The 20324-nt window shown below is 48.4% G+C and overlaps 2 protein-coding genes across 2 annotated transcripts in view; one reads left to right on the forward strand and one right to left on the reverse strand.

The window, feature by feature from the left end:
* GLB1L (galactosidase beta 1 like) overlaps window positions 1–20324 on the reverse strand; it is a 415681-nt gene that overhangs the window by 260797 nt on the left and 134560 nt on the right. The gene's annotated exons all lie outside the window — the stretch shown is intronic.
* The window catches only part of STK16 (serine/threonine kinase 16), a 291111-nt gene continuing 289979 nt past the window's right edge, over window positions 19193–20324 (forward strand). Inside the window, exon 1 of the mRNA XM_086954379.1 lies at window positions 19193–19295. The gene's annotated coding sequence lies outside the window, so the exon portion shown is untranslated. The remainder of the gene's footprint in view (window positions 19296–20324) is intronic.

A 20324-nucleotide genomic window follows, 5' to 3' on the forward strand; every position in this document is an offset into this window, starting at 1 on the left:
ATCTCTGAGCCGAAGAAAGGAGGGATCATAACATATCCCGACAGTTAGGTCAATTTCTGTTGACACAGAATTATTCAAATTAGTGCGGGAGTGCCAACTGAACAAAGGATGGAGGTAGCCGTCGACGTTTCGACCCCACGCTACATGTGTAGGCGTATCTAGTGCCTTACATCGGGGTCTTCATCAGGACAGGGTGAGTAACAGGGGAGCACTAGAGTATCTAGAAATATAGAAACAACAATACGGTATAAATTGGAGGGCTAACAATCAATGTAAAGTTACCGTAGTGAGCGGTAAACACATTACTACTAGTATTACCATGGTTATGTTGGGACAAACATTGTTTTGCAACTTATTCAAATATTACATTAAGTATACATTTTCTAAAAAGACGAGATAAATCACAAATTTAATACAATTAGAACATTTCTAATATTCTGTATGACCAATAAATGGTAACTATTCAAAAAAACGTATAGGTAAACATACACAGACACAAGCGTCCTGACTGGGCCAGGGGAAACCAATGGTCCTATGGGGGTATTTTATCTGGCTCAACCTGTGTAAGATGCATGGTTTACGATGACATTAGAGCATCTTTTAGATCGGCTAGAATAGCATGCGATGAATAAAACAATCTGAATGAACTGTGGAAAAAACTAGAGGGCTCAAGTCACTAACAGAAGTGGAATCAGAGAACGTACCTGCTCGAGTCGAGCTGGTCGCATGGCTATGTTCACCTAAGTCTCATTGGTTCCACATGTAGTATCTGTTGGCGAGGGGATGGGTATTAATGTACTGACTGTGATTACAAAAGGAAATAGCCAACATCCTGTGGGGAGTGGGGCTTACCTTAACAGCCCGCGAAGGTAGGAAGTATCCTATGTCGTTCGTGGTCATCGGCGTTGCGTCCGGGCGGATCGCATCAAGTTTGCCGCATCTGTAAGTTAGTAAAACGGGTGGACCGGTAGTGAGATAACGCCTCCTCGATAGTGTGTGGGGGCGTCTAGGTAAAGGGGATGATCTCACCTTCTTTGTAAATTAAACGGAGCTCTGCATCGTAGCCTTCCCGCGGTTGCAGACTGCAAGCTAGTGGGCGGGGCCAATTGGGTGGATTATGAAGAGAGAGAACGGACGAAAGTCCGGAGCGTTGCTAGGAGCAACCTAACGCTTAAGGAGCTACTTCGGATTGGGTCGTGGAGACAAAGAAGGGACACCCGGAGTGTTGCTAGTAGCAACCTAAAACTTCGAGGGTAATAAGGAGTAACTGGCGGCATTAGTTGCAATGTTGGACTGGCGGCCACAATGCTTGAACTGATCACCGTGTAATACGTGAAAAATGTATACCGTATTGTTGTTTCTATATTTCTAGATACTCTAGTGCTCCCCTGTTACTCACCCTGTCCTGATGAAGACCCTGATGTAAGGCACTAGATACGCCTACACATGTAGCGTGGGGTCGAAACGTCGACGGCTACCTCCATCCTTTGTTCAGTTGGCACTCCCGCACTAATTTGAATAATTCTGTGTCAACAGAAATTGACCTAACTGTCGGGATATGTTATGATCCCTCCTTTCTTTGGCTCAGAGATCTGAAGCCATGCAACTGTATTGTAATTTGAATTAATTTCGCAATACACAAGTTGTCACCAACTTTATTTCCTCACTTTCCTCTTCCCTCACAGCATCACGCTATCCCACTCCCCTTTCCTTTCTGGGGCACTGTCATTTACCAAATAATATGGTTCATTCATTGTGATTAAGTGACATTGTTTGGTATTTCATTGCTCTACAATAAATTCAACCAAAATGTATTGAGCTCCACTGGGACCCTTCTTTACTACACCATATAGCACCCAGGTCCCATGCGGATTGTTTGGGTACAACCCCCCTTTTAGATAATTTATCTGAGCAGGTGCATACCTGCGAGGTTCTCCTAGGTTTTTCCACACTAAAACCTTAGAATTCACTTCTTGAGACCATGGTAGAAAGTGAACTACTTTCGTATACGGAAGACTACATCAACACACTCCTGCAAGACCAGAACAACCAATTTCTGTCCAATACTAGCTTGCAAGTCGATGTAACTTTGAATGACAAAATCACCAGATTGGAGAGACTAGAAAAAAAGCTCATCAGGACGAGACTTCACGGTTATTTGTTTACAAAATATTTGCAAGAGAACATCATTCCTGTAGGTCTCCAAATTAAAATAGAGCCAGCTATTTTTGTCGACGTACCTAAATTCAAAGAGGGATTTAGTTACGTCGCCAATACCTGCTCCCGACACTGGATGGTGTTGGGAGTCGAGACCGCTGCCGAACAAGTACAGACCCTCACCAAAGAGATCGCGGCTCTAAGAACTGAGATACTAGGGGACAGCACTTTAACCAATGCCAAATCTGCTTTGGAGTCCCTAGATGCCACACTAAAAGAGTTTGATGTTACCACCCAAACCAAGAAATTAGAAAAACTAGCCAAGGATCTTAGAGCTTTTGACAAAAAAAGTGTCTACCCATATCTTCAACCCGACTACTACAAACAAGACAATCAGGGCCGCTTTGCCAATCGAGGACGCGGTGGATTTAGAGGCAGGAGAGCCTACACTACATTCTCAGACTCTTCTTACAGTTCCGGGAGCGAATCTGAACCCGCAACACCTGGCCCCTCCTACAATTATTCTTACTCGGATTTCAATTATCCACCATATCCACCCCCGCCGCCTCATTTTTTAGGCAGAGGTCAGATGCAATGGAGACCCCCCCGAGGTCGAGGCAATTGGTCTGGAGGACCACAACGCGGACAGCAAGCCAATACGGGCAATCGGAATACAGGTCGGGGGACCACCCAGAAACAAGTCACCTTCCGCCCAGAGAACCATGGCGAAATATCCACCAGGAGAAACACCTACCGGTGGTGACAAGCAGACCTGTACACTCCACCAACCCTATAGTGAACATCTCCAAATACAACCTATCCGATGAAGAAGAAAAAGTATTGAGTAAAGGTCTCTCTTACGTCCCAACCACACTTCCAAATAGATTTCAATTGAAAACAGAACTATACAATTTCTTCAGAAAGATCCGTCTCAGATATTTCTTTAGACATGCGACAGCTCCACTGAGATCATCTGTAACTGGATTGAGGGAACCATCAACCTTCTTTCCCCCCTCCTATGCAATCAGTAACAAAATCCTGGCATTTGAGGATTTGGTCACCCAAGAAGTGGAAAACACAGTTCAAAAGCCTAAATACATCAGATTCAACCTTAGTGCTAACCAAAAACTGGCACTCAAAAGTTTGAAAGACAATGTTGATATAGTCATCAAGCCCGCCGACAAAGGCGGGGCGATTGTGATTCAGGACACTACTACTTATAAAAAAGAAATCTATAGGCAACTTAATGACGGGGTCAGCTATAAACGCATTCCCAGTGACCCTTCGAAAGATTTAGCCATTTTGATACTCCAGATCACCCAAAAAGGCCTGGATGAAGGCTTTCTATCGCAACAAGAATTCATATTTCTGAATCAAAGTCACCCACGGCTAGCAACTATATATACCTTGCCAAAAGGTGCACAAAGGCCTCGACAATCCTCCAGGACACCCAATAGTGTCCGGATGCGGATCAATGCTGGAACCACTCAATCAGTATATTGACTTTTTCCTGAAGCCTTTAGCCATTAGAACTAAGACATACCTCCGGGATAAAACCCAGGTTATTAACTTGAATGATCAAAGACCATTCGACCCAGATACTCAATTGTTAGTAACCTGTGACATAGTGTCATTATACACAAGTATTCCTCAGCTTGACGCCATCGCTGTTATGGAAAAGGTACTCGATACCAGGACTGCTCCAGTTCCAGTACCCACATATTTCATTATCGAACTCCTGAAAATAGCCATGATGAAAAAAAAATTTATGTTCCAACAAGAGTTCTTTTTACAAACCAAGGGAGTAGCGATGGGGGCTACTTTTGCCCCAAATTTGGCTATATTATACATGAACGACTACGAGAGCCGGGTCATCTTCAGTGACATGAACCCTTTCGGACACCACATGGACATGTGGGTCCGATACATAGATGATGTGCTCTGTCTATGGAATGGCACCAAAGAAGATCTTATGTCACAGAGCGCAGATATACAATTCACCCTTGAGGCCAATCAGGCAAAGATCGCGTTTCTGGACATAACCATCTTTGTTAATCCTGAGACCAGACTACTTGAAACTACTCTGTTTCGCAAACCCACGGAGCGGAACTCATTACTTGAGTATAACAGCCACCACCCCAGGGGACTACGGGATAATCTCCCTGTGGGACAGTTCCTCAGAATCCGACTAAATTGTTCCTCAAAAGAGAACTATATGGTAGAATCACAAAACCTTACAGATCGATTGACAGCACGGGGGTATCCTACACGTTTAGTAAAACGGGCACGAAAAAGAGCCTGGTATAGCCCCCGGGAGCACCTATTGAATTGCGAAAGCAAGGAAGAGTCAGCTAATGAACGTGTCATCTGTGTTACCACGTTTTCCACCCGCAGCAATGACATTAAGAAAATTATCAATAAACACTGGCCGTTGGTAAAAGATGACATTGGACAACAATCACCACCATTACACTCTTTCAAAAGAGCACGTAATATCAGGGACCAGGTTGTACAATCATTCCTTCCAACACCTCCAAATCCTACAATCCAAACACTATGGCACCTTCCACCGATCGTGGGACACTCCAGGTGTGGATCATGTACGGCGTGCGCAACCACAATTCAAACCAAAGATTTGACGTACAGAGGCAAAACTTACGCATTGAAATCACATACTAACTGTAACTCCTCAAATGTAATATACTGGATCAAGTGCCCTTGTGATTTAGCATATGTGGGCCAGACCCAACAAAAGGTCAAAGCCCGTATTTTACAACACGGAAGCAGAATCAGATGTAGAGTACAGGGTGCCCCTCTAGTAGATCATTGCACTCTGAAAGGCCACACTCCAGAGACTCTACAATGGCTGGTATTAGAGAAGATCAACCTGGGCCCCAGGGGAGGGAACATGGCACGAGTTTTGACTTTGAGAGAATCCAAATGGATGACCATTTTGGATACCATCCGAAATGGCTTAAACGAGTCAGAGAGTAGCCATGCCCAGTTAGCAAGTTTTGGTCGTTAACCTTAGATAGAGACTGCCAAATCCCCCAAACAGTACTTGAGGAGACTGCCGTAATTGATCGCTTTTGACCCTCCTGTGTGAGAGGTCCTGAGCACAATTTCATTACATGATGTACGTGTTTTAATGTAGTACTTGATACTTCAGAGTGATACATGTGTCGACCACCTCTACTGACAAATACATGATAATTGTGAACATCTTATAATTTAGACAATGCATTCCAGTGTCAGTTGTTTAAAAAGATATCTTCACCCTCATGCCTGAGAGGTGCATCCTTTTATTAACATATAATTTGCATAATTTGCACTGAGTCAATTGACATCTGTATGTCCATTTATTATATAGTGATCAATACTATGAATCCACACATGTAAATGAGACCGATTTCAAAATCCAGATATTCTCTTACTAGATACCTAAACGAAAGAGATCTTTACCCTCGTGTCTGCAAGGTGTTTCCCCTTTCCCTTTACGAACTCGGAATTTGCACCGATTTAATGATATCTGATTTTTATAGTATAGTGACCACTTCTGATATTCCATTTATGTTACATTGTCTCTAGAATTGGCCTCGGACAAATGTATAGCCGTTGTATCCGTGATTTTTCACGTATTACACGGTGATCAGTTCAAGCATTGTGGCCGCCAGTCCAACATTGCAACTAATGCCGCCAGTTACTCCTTATTACCCTCGAAGTTTTAGGTTGCTACTAGCAACACTCCGGGTGTCCCTTCTTTGTCTCCACGACCCAATCCGAAGTAGCTCCTTAAGCGTTAGGTTGCTCTTAGCAACGCTCCGGACTTTCGTCCATTCTCTCTCTTCATAATCCACCCAATTGGCCCCGCCCACTAGCTTGCAGTCTGCAACCGCGGGAAGGCTACGATGCAGAGCTCCGTTTAATTTACAAAGAAGGTGAGATCATCCCCTTTACCTAGACGCCCCCACCCACTATCGAGGAGGCGTTATCTCACTACCGGTCCACCCGTTTTACTAACTTACAGATGCGGCAAACTTGATGCGATCCGCCGGGACGCAACGCCGATGACCACGAACGACATAGGATACTTCCTACCTTCGCGGGCTGTTAAGGTAAGCCCCACTCCCCACAGGATGTTGGCTATTTCCTTTTGTAATCACAGTCAGTACATTAATACCCATCCCCTCGCCAACAGATACTACATGTGGAACCAATGAGACTTAGTTGAACATAGCCATGCGACCAGCTCGACTCGAGCAGGTACGTTCTCTGATTCCACTTCTGTTAGTGACTTGAGCCCTCTAGTTTTTTCCACAGTTCATTCAGATTGTTTTATTCATCGCATGCTATTCTAGCCGATCTAAAAGATGCTCTAATGTCATCGTAAACCATGCATCTTACACAGGTTAAGCCAGATAAAATACCCCCATAGGACCATTGGTTTCCCCTGGCCCAGTCAGGACGCTTGTGTCTGTGTATGTTTACCTATACGTTTTTTTGAATAGTTACCATTTATTGGTCATACAGAATATTAGAAATGTTCTAATTGTATTAAATTTGTGATTTATCTCATCTTTTTAGAAAATGTGTACTTAATGTAATATTTGAATAAGTTGCAAAACAATGTTTGTCCCAACATAACCATGGTAATACTAGTAGTAATGTGTTTACCGCTCACTACGGTAACTTTACATTGATTGTTAGCCCTCCAATTTATACCGCATTGTTGTTTCTATATTTCTAGATACTCTAGTGCTCCCCTGTTACTCACCCTGTCCTGATGAAGACCCCGATGTAAGGCACTAGATACGCCTACACATGTAGCGTGGGGTCGAAACGTCGACGGCTACCTCCATCCTTTGTTCAGTTGGCACTCCCGCACTAATTTGAATAATTCTGTGTCAACAGAAATTGACCTAACTGTCGGGATATGTTATGATCCCTCCTTTCTTCGGCTCAGAGATCTGAAGCCATGCAACTGTATTGTAATTTGAATTAATTTCGCAATACACAAGTTGTCACCAACTTTATTTCCTCACTTTCCTATTCCCTCACAGCATCACGCTATCCCACTCCCCTTTCCTTTCTGGGGCACTGTCATTTACCAAATAATATGGTTCATTCATTGTGATTAAGTGACATTGTTTGGTATTTCATTGCTCTACAATAAATTCAACCAAAATGTATTGAGCTCCACTGGGACCCTTCTGTTGAACATTTTGTGGCGCGTGGCTGGCAGCACGTGTGGGGGCACCCCTTCCGTGGCCATGAAAGGAGCGAAAGGCACCCGATTGCTGGTGTGGGGCCGTGAGGCCCAAGGACTTGGCCGTAGCCCTGGAGTCCTTAAAACGTTCCAGCGAATGATCTGCCTTGTCGCCGAAGAGGCGACGGCCATCAAACGGCATGTCCAGGAGTGTGGCCTGGACATCGGCCGAGAAGTTGGCGGACCTCAGCCAGGCGTGGCGTCGAACCACCACCGTCGTTGCCATTGCCCTGCCCAGTGAGTCCGTTGTATCCAGTCCACACCGGATAGAATAACGTGCTGCATCTGGGGCCCTCCGCAAGGGTTTGGGCGAGTTTAGCCCGGACCTCCTCCGGGCATTGTGGCAGCACCTCTGCAACCGTGTCCCACAGAGTGTGGGTGTAGCGGCCCAAGAGACAGGCATTATTGACAGACCGCAGCCCTAGGCTAACAGACGAGAACACCTTCTTCCCGAACTGTTCGTATCTCTTGGATTCCCGGTCGGGCGGAGCAGACGGGAATGCGGTCTGGGAGTTGGAGGCCTGGATGACTAGGCTCTCGGGGGTGGGACCTGTGGCGGGCTTGGACCAAGTGCTCACCAGAACGTCACATAAGGCCTCATTGAACGGCAGCAGAGGCTCGCTGGAGCTTGACTGCAGTTTGAGGATCTCAGTGAGGAGGTTAGTCCTCACGGCTGCGACGGGGAGCTCAAGGTGTAAGGCCTTGGCTGCCTTCGTCAACACTACACTATATGTAGACCCATCCTCCAAAGCCACAGTCGGAGGGGAGGCAAATCCAGTGTCTGGCGATGTGTCAAGACCTCTGGCCTCCCGAAGCTCATATGTCCAGTCCAATTGAGACTGGCACTCCAGTGCCAGAGGGTCCTCAGACCCCTCCCAATCCTCCTCGTCACCCGTAACCTGTAAAACAGGGTCAGAAGATGGGGCCTCCTCGTGGAAATAAAAATCTCCAAAGGCCGTCGGAAGCGGCGCCCAGCGGCGCCGTTCCGGCGCCAGAGTCGGACCGTAGGGGACATTGGGGACGGCGTCCACAGTGGGCGCCGGGGGCGACACCCGTGGGGCCGGCGCCGGTGAGGTCATAAGGTCGACCGGCGACGACCCGGATCCGGAAGTGGATCTGCGGCGCCGGGACCGAAGCAGCCGGCGGCGTCGGAGCCGAAGCACCCGACCCGCTTGGGCCTCCGGTCGGGACCGTTGGGCCCGAAGGCGCCATGGAACCCAACTGAGGAGGGAGGGACCTCATGGCCATGAGGTACCGCTCGATTTCCTCTGGCGTCGCGCCGTGCCCACGGACCCGAAGGTGTGGGGCAGGTGGCGACGCTTGCGACTCCCTTGAGCCGCGTGGGCGGTGTCGCCCGAGCCCCCGGCCGCATCGTGCGATCGTCGGGGTGGGTCGGAGGAACGATGACGTCGCTCCGACCGCTCATGCCTCTTACCTGAGGACTTGGAGCCTGACGACCGGTGTCAACTCCCGGAGCTTCGATGACTCAGACCTCACGACCTGTCCCTCGACCTCCCGTGGGACCGGGACCGGGACCTGGAGTGGCGCGGGGCCGACTGCCGCAGCTCGAGCCGCTTGCGGGACCGCTCCCGCCTAGCCTTCGACGCCAGGGCCCGGCAGTCGGGGCAGGTTCGATCATCATGGTCGAGGCCTTGGCACTTCAGGCACCGGCGATGGGGGTCCGTGACCGACATCAGTCGGTCGCACTTCGAGCAGGGCTTGAACCCGGGCATCCCTACCGGCACCGATAGAGTCGAAGACTCAAAGAACAAGAGTGGTCAAAAAGATCAAAAGTTTAGTCAAAAAATGACTAGGGGTAGAGCTTCTCCAGATCTGCGCTAGCTGGCGCGGAAAAAAAAAGAACTGACGTCAGCGCGCATGGGCGGCGTCTAAGTACTCCGACGACGTCATTCCGGCGCTAACGACGCCGACGACGGACGCGGAGCCGCAGACAACGCCTACCGACGAGCAGGGGTATTGCTATGCAAAAATTTCCGGATTCAGTCTGACGCCTGGGGATATTCTAAGGTAAGGAATCTATCACTAACGTGTCTCTTTCAGATAGTGCTGTCACAGGACATTCGCAGTGTGAGCCCCAGCTATCAACCAGTGCCTGGCAGTGCTGCTACAGGACTTCAGCAGTGTAAGCTCCCTCTACCAACACGTGCCTCTCAGTGCTGCTACAGGACTTCAGCAGTGCGAGCTCCCTCTACCAACCAGTGCCTTGCTGTGCTTCTACAAGACTTCAGAAGTGTGAGCTTCCCCAGCAGTGTGAGCTCCCGCTAACAACTAATGGGCATCAGTGCTACTACAGGACTGCAGCAGTGTGAACTCCTTCTATCAACCCGTGCCTGTCAGGGAAGCTACAGGACTTCAGCAGTATGCGCTCCCTCTTACAACCAGTGCCTGGCAGTGCTGCTACAGGACTTCAGTAGTGTGAGCTCCCCCAGAAGTGTGAGCTCCATTTACCAGCCTGTGCCTGTTAGTCCTGCCACAGGACTTCAGCAGTGTGAGCCCCCTCTACCAACCCATGCCTGTCAGTGCTACTACAGGAATTCAGCAGTGTGAACTCCTTCAGTGGTGTGAGCACCCTCTATAAACCGGTGCCTGTTAGTGCTACTACAGAACTTCAGCAGTGTGAGCTCCCTCTTACAACCAGTGCCTGTCACGTCTGCTATCGGACTTCAGCAGTGTGAGCTCCCTCAAACAACCAATGGGCTTCAGTGCTGCTACAGGACTGCAGCAGTGTGAGCTCCTTCTATCAACCCGTGCCTGTCAGTGCTGCCACAATACTTCAGCAGTGTGAGCTCCCCCAGCACTGCGAGCTCTCTCCCACCAACCTGTGCCTGTCAGTGCTGCTACAGGACTGTTCAACAGTGTGAGCTCCTTCAGCATTGTGAGCACCCACTACCAACCCGTGCCTGTCAGTGCTGCCACAAGACTTCAGCAGTGTGAGTTCCCCCAGCACTGCAAGCTCTCTCCCACCAACCTGTGCCTGTCAGTGCTGCTACAAGACTTCAGCATTGAGCCTCTTATGGTTATTGGAGGATTTTCTGGGACAGGGATTCAACCAAGGTCCATGGACTGCAATGCTCTAGTCAATTGATTTTGAGCTAACGCTGCAGTCACTTCACGCGGGTTATCCTTCCTGGAGAATACAGACAGAAATCTCTAGACACATCTCTCTGCCCGGGAGGTTGTGATTGATTTTTTAAATACTACCCTCAGGGAGTATCACAACGATACTGACCATCCTGTTGCAGTCCATGGACCTTCTTTGGACTCTTCCCCACATAATCTTCCAAAAGCCATAGGAGGCTTTAGTTAAATCTTCTAGATTTCAAGACCTGTGATTTGTGGATCTATTCCCGAATGTAGAGTTTGTCATTTGTTGCATGAATACTACTTACTGGGTGTTTCCCATTCCTCGTCCTGATGATGAGCCTGTACATATAAGCTCAAGGGGACGACGCATTGACTCTGTAATACTGTACTGCAGGGCTTTAAGTGGAGAAAAAAACCTGGGGGTGCGGCAAATTTCTTAAAGGGGTGTGGCCTGAGTAGGGGTGTGGTCTAAATCAAGATAACTAGCATTGTGTGCTTAAGAAAATCATGAAGTCGCATCCAGCAAAGGATAATAAAATAGGCAAAAAAGTATATTTATTAAGTATAAGCCATAAAATACCAAACACTTTAAAAAAAACATGTAAACATTATTTACATTACTTAGAAATCTATTGCAGGATTCTCCAAAACCCTTGAAGATATTCACGGTGTCTATTTTGCTGGGGTTTCTCACAACAATTTTCTTCAGCAGACCTTCTACCTTTTGCCAGCCAACTCTTTACATACCGCTTTGCGTCAAATGTTTCAACTGGAGGACCATTGAATTTTACCCATGAGCATGAAGAAATGGTCTCTACAAGAAGAGAGGCCCTTGTTGGACTAGCAATTAAGTTTATTACGCTGAAACTTCTCTCGCAATCCGCATTACTGGCTAGGCTTTGTGACAATGCTAAGGACGACGTTTTGCATCTGCTGTGTAGTTGCAAAGCTCTAGATAGTATCCGAAAGAGCTTACTAACACAGCCTTGGAATCAGAGACGTGTGCGAACCCGTAGACAAGCTCTGTTGATGAGCTTTAAGGGAGAAAACATCCAACTAGCATGCAGGCTAGTGCGCTTTATGAAATTAGTCAACACGGCCCTAAACTCAGCAGTTAGTAATTAATTTGTCGTACCGTGAATGGCTTCTCCTCTCAAGACTATTTTCCTTTGATAATCAAAGTCACAATCGATCGTGAAAGTCCTTTTTTCCTAATGTATAGTACTGTACTTCCCGCAGGGTTTTTCTCTCACTTTTTAACTTTTCGAAATGTTTTTATTTTTATTTTTATTCATGTACTTTGCTTTTTCTTGTTTTCACTGCCGAATTGCAAAGATTTTAATTAATCATGCAATAAAGATTATTATTATTATTAACATGCATTACTGGCTGGCAGGGTTTCCATGCAAACTACTAACTTTTTTAATGCTTCAGGGGTTTTCTTTCCACCGAAATCTTTGAAAAGTCTAAAAGCTTGGATAGTATCTCTTGCTGGAAGCTGAAACTCTGAACACAGTTTCTGGATCTCTGTTTCACCATAAAGAATGCATTCATCACCAGAAGCCAAGTTGCCTGCATCTAGCACACTGAAGCTGGCTATAAGTTCTTTCTCAGAATCCAAGGCACATCGTTTATGATATTTACAGACAGACTTTGGTAAAACTGATTTGGATTAAGGGCAACAGAGTTACTTTTACCATGGAAAAGAGGAACATTCTTGAATTTGTCCTTGTCAACTGCTCTCTGAGCCGCAGAAGGAAAGTCCTTCATTGCTCTAAATACATGCACTTGACTAACCAAAAAGTCTGTGGGCATTAACCCCTTAAGTGCTGCCTCAGTGCATTGGCCGACGGCAGCACTACCTCCACAGTGCTGCGCACGACCATTGGACGTCCATTCAGCACTAGTTCCAATGGACAGCGCAGCACTGGGGAGGAAAGTTTAATAGCATCTATGAGGTTAACAATTGTAATGTATCTCCTCTGTAAGGAGAGTGATAAGTCTTTGAGCTCTTGAAGTGCATCACACATTACCCCCAAATCTCTGATGAAAGAATAGGATGTAAGCTTCTTCAAGAGACCTTCATACTTACTCCGGTCTCTTATGGGTCTGGATGGGTCTTCAGAAGCATTCTCAAAATGTTTGCACAAGGCAAGGAAGCAGTTCCAAACAGCTTTCACAGATCTGTAACTGGATGCATCCCATCTAGTATCAAGCATTTTCCCTATCTTCTGAAGCTGTACACATAGCTCGCTGGCGGCCAAATTTAACTGTCTCTGTATTTTTTGGTGACATGCTGTATGTGGCATACAATGAGTCCATGAAAATCTTGAAGTGATTGACCCCGGCAACCTCAACAACTGTATCTGCCACAGCAAGTTCTAGTCTGTGAGCCAAACAGTGCCATGTCAGTACAAGATTTGGAAATTCTGATTTCAGCAATGCTACTACTCTTCCTTTTTTACCAAACATTACTGCTGCTCTATCTGAACATACTGCAATCAAGATATCATGTAGTAGACTTTTTGTGAGTTGTCACGGGGCGGGACATCACCCTGACACCCACAGTGATGAACTCGATATAGACTGGTGGTCAGCTTTTCCATTTTCGCCCCTTTCTGTTTCTAATAAGCAGCCGAACTCTCCCTGGCCGGAGGAGTGGACTTGCGCAGCCTCAGAGGACGGGTGGGGACACGAAGGCGAGAAGGAACACGGCCCCTTTAACTCCGCCGTCGAGAGAAACGAGACTCCACCCCCCTGGGACATCACGGAGTCAAAAGGAGGTGGAACCCGGAATACTGCGGACGGCGTTTCCCGAGGAGAAGAAGGAGAAGAAGGAGTGAGAAGCTGGAGAGTGAGAGCGGAACCGGAGTGCGGCGAAGAAGAATCCCTGACGAGCCCAGCTGTGTACTGCAAGCCAGGAGGCCAACGATCCGGCGATTCGCCCCGCCACGCTCCCGCGGGAGGAGCGTGGCTCTCAAAGGTATGGGGCACAGTGGCGGGCTGGGTTACTCGTAGTACTCCTCCAAACGAGTGAACGTCTTGTGTAAATACATGTATAGTCTCCTTAACCCTTACCCTCACGAGCACTTGAGGCACAGGATCGAACGCATAGGAATACATTTATTCACGTGTTCACTTGGTGTCCCTCACTTCCCCGGTCCCTAAACGTTCTACGAGGAACGTCAGAGTGACTCCTTGTTTCTCTTTTGCACGCAGTACCTGAGTTGAGGACCTCGGCCCCGACGACCACTTCTGAACTTCAGGTCTGGAGGGCTCTCACCCACTACGCGGTAGAAGTTCCCTGGAACTACCAACCTTCCCCAAAGGTGTAAGGATGGGCCGGACGAGTTAGCTCGAATAAGACTGACCAGTAGTAGACTACTAAAAATAAAACCTTCTTTAAAATCTCTACTTAAAGTGTCAGACTCGCTCCCTCCCACCTCTCCTGTTACCTATCCCGTACATGAGTCCAACTTTTTCGAAGTAGCTTAGGAGAGCTGTCTTTACGCCAAGGGCATTTGTTTCTGCCAGCTCCAGCAGGTCGAAATAGATGGTCACTGGGGAATGTCACGGAGGTGGATGATTGGATAATGTTCTCTTAAAAATGCTCACTTGGATAATGTTCCCTTAAACATGGTGAATAATGAAATTGACTGAGCCCTTCGGCTAGGAGGACTCCTGCTCCTAGCGCGTGGAACGTTATTTCAAAACTAATGTGACTGAGATGTTTTTCAAAAATGCCCCAGCTGCACTTGTGGAGTCACAGAATCACCCAACGTAGCGTTTTCCCATATATCACAAATGTAAAACACTTTCTTATTACACTACAATGGATTAGTTGGGGTAACTAATGTGTAATTAGAGATGGGGTCAGAAGAACGCACTTAGGTCTCATCAGAGAGGTATAGCTTGGTTCCTATGACAATTGAGCGTGGTACCCACAACTGGGCATAGCCGCTGCATTTAGGGAGTCAGCCACAACCACCAACAAGGTGATGGGAATAATTTTAACATGAATTGCTGTCAAGTTTCGGACTCATGAATCTACTGAAAGCCTGTGGCATCCCTCATTCTCTGCACTCATGCACAGGATGGAAAGTGCCAACAGGCCCAGAAATCAGGTGAGAAAGAGAATCCCTCTGTCTTAGAGAACCAGGGAATGGGAGCAAAAGAGCAATGGCGAACTGGAGCCCACCTCCTTTGCACAGGTCTGTTTCAAAAGACAGAATCCCCTGTCTTGGTGTTACAAGCGGAGGGAAGCTGACTGGCTGTAGTACTGAGGGCATGTGCTGTACAGATAATACTGGGCATATAATAAGGAATAGATTCCTTATGAAACAAGCAGTACTGGTTTCAGCAGTGAGTGGTACAACAGTGACCCTGGGGCGAGCCAAGAATTTGACTGAAGGACCCGGCGCACTACTGCAAACACACATGTAAGACCCACCAAACAAAGTAGGCAAGAAGCAGCACTACGAAGGGGCATGGCAGGAGAGGCGCTAACGGTGACCCAAGAAATAGAGAGGGCGACAACCAGATGTGAACTGAATTATAAACTGGAAAGTGACGGCAGCTATTGGGCTAAAGTCCAAAAGAAGTCTTGAATATGGATGTTCCCCCAGTGGTGTAACATAAGCGGGGACACGCCGGGAGGCGTCACCAGGCGCTTTATAAACTCCTATAATAATAATAATAATAAGCCCCCCGCAGCCCCCATGATGCTGGGCTCCCCAAGCTCCTAAGTGTGGTTAGAGGGGGCCCCATCCAGGTACTTTGCATTGGGGCCCCCTCAAGTTTCGTTACGCCACTGACACGTAAGTAGCAACAGGGCGACCTGTAAAGAGAAGACAGGCCCGCCGGTAGCGCGTGTGATCATAATCTCCTCCCCTGTGCAAACTCCGGTTACTTTAGGATGTAAAGGGGGTTCTGCGGTCCGGGCTGATCTCCGGTGAAGCCGCTTTCGCCGCTTTCGCCGGTGGGACGCGCCTCGGCCTCAGGTTCAGGCAGCTCCTTTCCTCGATGACGAGCGCGACGGAACCCCGGTTGCTAGGGGACGCCTCGCACCTCTCCAGACGCAACGTAGCTCCGCCTGACGAACCTCCGCGTTGGTTGGGAAAATCCTCGTTGCTGTGACCAATCCAAGCGTGGCTCGGAAATTATGATCCTGGGCCGGTGGTGGTGAATACTGGCAGGGTGTTTTCAAGACTCCTTCTCAGAGCGGCGAACCCGGCCTGGGGCACACAACACAGCTCATGGAGCGGCGGTGGAGTCAATGCGCACACAGAGCTCGCAGTCAAAGCAGGGGCTCCAAAGTTCCTCAGCGGTGCCTTAATCCGCACACACAGAGACCGAGAGACTCGTTTGAGGCAGAGCAGGCCTCACGACCTTACGCCCCAGGTGGGTGCTGGAGAACTTTTGTATCCCTGAGTTCCCAGCTCTTCTTAGGCCCTTGGAGACATGCAGGCTCCAGAGGGGCAAAGCACACAGCACACCTCCTCTTCAAGTTAGGGGGACACAGCACACAGCAGACAGTCCTTTTTGCAGCAATCACAGCAACTGTAGGTCAGCTCCCAGACACTCAGCACAGATTCCTTCTTGATCACAAAGTTTCCTGATCTATTTTTACTGGGGCTCCAGTCCCACTTTTATACCCCAAAAGTCTTTGTTATTCTTGTGTGAGGGGTCAATACACAACCAGGCAGAGGCACACAGAAAGGTTGAACAGGAAAATTGCCACTTTCTAAAAGTGCTATTTCCAAACTTAGAATTTAAAAACCATCTTCACTAAAGGATGTGTTATTAAATTCTGAGTTCAGGGATACCAGATTCCATATGTCTATCTTGCAGTTATGGGAAGATATGCAGGTAAACATGTCACACAGCATTCCCCATGTTAACCTATGGGCAAGATAGCCGTTCAATAGTGAAAAACGAAAATGGCACTATTTCACTATCAAGACATGTTACCCACACTAGTAACACCAAAGAAAAACCGGGACGTCTGGTCACCCTACCTTTGACCTTTGAGGCCCGAAAATAGAGCCCCCTAGAGGCCCCTTTCGAGGCCCCCCAAAAAACTGGGGGGGCTCAGCCCCCACAGCCCCCCACCCCCACTTAAAGTCCTGGTGTACTGTACTGTTTGTGAAATTCAGGCGCCTGCAACTCTATGTCAGAGTATAGATCAAACAACTGAGCATCCTTCACAGTCGCTATTTATGTATATATTGTATAGCACAAGCACACGTCTTACTCACTTCACTTTCACTGCTCCCTTGGAATCGTTTGGGAACACCTCTCTAATTTCGACAGTATTTGTTAGGAATTAAATGATTTAGTCTTCATAAGATTCCAAATGTTGAGTAATCAAATACAATATACTCATTCTAGTAAGACCAATCTATAGATGGTTATTCACTGGAAGTATTTCTTCCTAGGTTCCATCTCTAATGTACTCCTGCTGCAGCCATTGGTAGCTGTACTCTTGTAAAGCACTCTGGTGCATCGGTGCATAACATAATCACAAAATTAAATAATATAAAAACAAGTGAAGAAACCACAAGGGCACAGATGTGCAGACACTCAGGTAAGAAGAGACAGACCCTGCAGCTTTACAGGTCCTTGTCATGTTCTGCAACCCTATCGGACGGGACTAGCGGCAGGAGACCGGTCGCGGCGCATTGCCGTACACAAAGAACTACAATGACTCATCGGCCGCCGAGAGAATTTAGAATTTGAATTTGAATTTAAAAACATTTATTGAGCGGGCTTTTACCACGCGGTTTCATGGCGCTTTTCAGATTGCGAACAACAACAGTGGCGGGGGGAGTTAGGCAGCGAAAGCTCGAGAAAAAAGCAAGGTTTTTAGACTTTTCCGGAAATCTGTGTAGGAGGGTGAAGTGCGGAGTTCCACGGGGAGGGAGTTCCAAAAAGCTGGGGCGAGGACCGCAAATTTTGTACCACCCGCTTTCTTCTTTTTGAATCGAGGGGTGGTCAGGAGTGCCATATGGGTGGAGCGGAGCTCTCTACCCGGCATGTAAGGCTTGATGGCAGAGCATATAAACTCCGGAGCGGTGCCCATTTTGGCCTGGAAAGTGAGGCAGCCAAGTTTGAATAAGGCTCGCTCTTTCACAGGCAACCAGTGTAGCGCCTGCAATAAAGGGGAGGCACAATGAAATTTGGGCAGGCCATGAATCAGACGAGCAGCCTGGTTCTGCACTAGTTGCAGACGGTGAATAGCATAGGCCGGTGCGCCGTTATAGATTATGTTGCCATAATCAAGGCGTGAGAGCACCATTGCCATCACAATGATTTTTAGAGCCGGAAGGGAAAAGAAGCGAGAAATCTTCCTGATTGTCCTGAGGGAGAAGAAGCAGGAAGACACAACAGAACTAACCTGGGAGTGAACCGAAAGTTGGGGATTAAGAAAGATACCAAGAGTTTTGACTTTGGGAACTGGGAGTGGGGGAACACCAAGTGAAGGGGGCCAGTGGGACGGAGACCAGGGACTGCAACCACCTCCGGTCAAGACCAATTCCGTCTTGTCCGGATTGAGTTTGAGGTGGTTGCAGTTCATCCAGTCCTGAATGAACAACATGACCGTTTGGACATTCTGGGCGGATGAAGGGGAGTGGGAAAGGTTGAAGATTAGCTGGAGGTCATCGGCGTAATTAAACACAGTGACCTCGAGCTGCTGTAACATAAAAATGAGGGGGTAGATGTATAAATTAAACAAAAGAGGGGAAGGTCAGTGCGAGCTATCAAGGCCACTCCGCCGCCTCTTCTGCCCTCCGGTCGGTCCGCTCGAATGGCAGAGTATGAGGGGGTCAGTGCAGCTAGAACGTTAGGCAGGGAGTCGGCCTTGAACCAGGTCTCCGTTAAAAACAGGAGATCCGGTTCGTGTGTATCGATGTAATCAAATAGCTCGTACTGATGATTGACCGCCGACCTGGTGTTTAGAAGCGTGGCCGCGGTGTTAAATACCGGAGTGTAAGGGGTAGGAGGGGGGGAAGGAATGGGGCAGGGGAGTGGTGGGCAAGGAGGTCAGACGTGATATAATAACGGGGGGGGTGCAGGGTGGGAAGGAGAGTAGACCAAGATGAGTCAAGAGGTCAGTGACAGGTGGTTCAAGAGATCCGGGAATCCAATATGAGAGGAGATGGGAAGGGGAATATGTGAGCAAGGGGACATAAGGAGGTGCCCCTTGCCCCGGCCGGCCGCGGACGGGCGCAGACGGGCTCGACTCTGGCGTGACTCCGGCGCGCCTACGGCGCGCCCGCTGCGCTCGTCCGCTGCGCTGACACATGTGGGCCGTTTAAATGGAGGAGTAGCGTGGGGGGAGTGGCGTGGGTGGGGTTGGGCGATCCAGCCCAAGGCAAGATGGCGGCCGCGGCCGCTGTAAGCCCGCGATGTAATCAGCTGACAGACAGCCCCGCACAGCCGCTAGGATCCAAGTTAAGGATTAGTGACCTGTTGATTTTCAGAACAGGTTAGTGCACAAATAAAAGAATAACAATTCCAGCATAAGTAGAAGCGTGTCACCGCTCGCAATCAGCGTAACAGGCGCGCTCATTTAAAATAAAGAACACAACTATCCAGCTCCTGCCGGCAAGCCCACTGCCACCGGGCTGCCCGCAATTGTAGAGAGAACTACAAGTCCCATGAGTCTGTGCGCTGGGCATGCGCGACCAGCCGTGACGGATAAAGCAGTGGCGGCGCCGAGGGAACACATCGGATATTGACGAGACTGAAGGAAGACGCCGGGAAGGTAAGGGACTCGCGTTCCCTATTCTCTGTTCTACATCCGATAAGCGGACGCGTTTAAGCCTTCTTGTTCTGAGTCTTTTATTGCTTGCATGCCACGCCCCGGAGAGGACAAGAAACAGACTTTGCGTGTTTCACGCACCTTTTGCCCCGGTTAGGGTAGGACTTTGGAAAGTACCGCGCAGTCACGCTTTTGGACCCACCAAGCCCGGGTGAGGGCTAAACTTAGTAGCTCACTACTCCTTCACCCTTACGGGACAACAAGCCCCAGGGAGGGCAAGACTGAGTTGAGCAGATGCTCATATGCGTTCACACGCACAACAAGCTCTGATAAAGGCAAGACACAAACTATACTTACTCTTGGCTTAAGACTATTATTAATGCCAGTATCACAGCGGTCTTTGGTGCATACATAACCAGGACTTACTGTACCCCACGTTGGAAGGTGCTGGGACCGGCATCACTGCGGGGAACGGTTTCAGAACAGCCGGCTAGTTGTTCGAGGGTCGAGTGGCATTGTCGGCCACTGCTTAGCACTGTGCCCTCCGTTGGGGAGTGTCTGGACGACACTCATGCGGAGGACGGTTTAGACTACAACCATCATATACATGAGTGGTGTAACTCATAGATATACCCTGTATGATCACTCTTTGAGAGTATAAAGCCTGACCCAAATTCTCCTAGTCTGCGACTGCTTTCTTCCTGCTACAGCGCTATTAGGGTTGCGTCATCATACAATCCTGTGGGCAGTCAGGGTTTACAAAATATCCGATCTTATACCATAAACAGCCTCCCGGTTGGATTGTGACTCCTGGCCGACATGGACGACGTGCTGGCAGTACAGAACGAACTAGCGGCGTCCAGGCTGGAAACCGCAGACATAAGAGCCAAAATGGAACACCTACAAAGGAATCCATTCGACGCCGGATCACCCCCGGTAACGCAACAAACCGCTGTAACGGTGGAGTTGCCGGTGTCCATTCCGCTTGCCACGCCGGAAAGATACAGCGGAGATCCAAGCACCGTTCAGGTG

Source organism: Lissotriton vulgaris, chromosome 2_1, assembly GCF_964263255.1.
Source record: "Lissotriton vulgaris chromosome 2_1, aLisVul1.2, whole genome shotgun sequence".
Taxonomy (NCBI): domain Eukaryota; kingdom Metazoa; phylum Chordata; class Amphibia; order Caudata; family Salamandridae; genus Lissotriton; species Lissotriton vulgaris.